Source organism: Fukomys damarensis, unplaced genomic scaffold, assembly GCF_012274545.1.
Source record: "Fukomys damarensis isolate Sample0158 unplaced genomic scaffold, DMR_v1.0_HiC HiC_scaffold_53626, whole genome shotgun sequence".
Taxonomy (NCBI): Eukaryota; Metazoa; Chordata; class Mammalia; order Rodentia; family Bathyergidae; genus Fukomys; species Fukomys damarensis.
The window spans coordinates 8,380-9,688 of NW_022954538.1; positions in this window are offsets into that span (position 1 = coordinate 8,380).

Sequence of the window (1,309 nt, forward strand, 5' to 3'; positions counted from 1 at the left end):
ATACATACATACATATATATATGTAGGTTATGTAGTTGAGCTCATTCTGTTTTCCTGAGTATTCCGTGCTATGAATTTCCCTGCTTTCATTGTGTCCCATAGATTCAGATATATTCTCTTGTCATTTTCATTTGATTGTAGGAACTGTCTGATTTCTTCTTTGATTTCCTCTGTGACCCACTGGTTATTCATAAATGTGCTGTTTAATTTCCATGTGTTTATGAAATTCTTGAGGTTTCTTTTGCTATTGATCTCCAATTTCATCACATCACCGTCTGATGGTGTAGAGGGGATAACGTCAATTCTTTGCACTTATTTAGACATGTGCTATGTGTGAGTAGGTGACCTATTTTGGAGAATGATCCATGCGCAGGTGAAAAGAATGTGTATGCTGATATGTGGGGTGGAAAACTCTGTAAACACCTGTTAAGTTCATTTCTTCAAGCGTTTGATTGAGTTGTATTAATTCATTGTTTAATTTTTGTCTCCTGGACTTATGCATGTGTGACAGTGGAGTATTGAGGTATTCCACTACTACTGTATTATTGCTTTTATGATTTGTCATGTACATTAGTTTTTTGTGTTGTATAATGGGGCACACTAGTATTTGGTGTTTATATATTTGTGACTGTCATCTCTTCCTCCTGTGTAATTCCCTTTGTAAGGATGTCATGTCCTTCTTTGTCTCTCTCAGTCAGTGTTGGTTTGAAATCCACTTGATCTGCAAAGAGGGTAGATAGCTACTCATGCTTTTTTTGGGTTTCTGTCACATGGAGTATTGCTTTACACCCCTTAATTTTCAGTCCATGTGTTTCTTTTTTAGTTAAGTGTGTCTCTTATATGCAGCATACTGTTGCATCTTGCTTCTTGAGTCATTCTGCTAGTCTGTTTCTTTTGGTTGATGAATTGAGAGCATTAACATTAATGGTTATAACTGATGTGTATTGACTTATCCTTGTCCTGCCCTTTTCTTTTTGTTGGATTCACTCCCTTTGCTTTTTATTTCTTGTTGTGTGCGTTGGATTCATTCTGCTGGGCTTCCTGGCATTGTGATCCTCATTGTCTTTTCCTAGGACATTGTTTAAAATTATGTGGAGTGCATGTTTGGTGTTCATGAAGTTCCTAAGGTGCTCTTTGTCATGAAACCATCTCATTTCTCCACCACTTTTGAAAGATAGCTTTGCAGGGTACATCAATCTGGGTTGAAGGCTGTTTGGCTAGGGTGTTAAATACATCACTCGACTCTCTTCTTGCCTTGTGTGTTTGAGTTGAGAAGTCTGCTGTGATTTTGATGGGCTTTCCTTTGTAC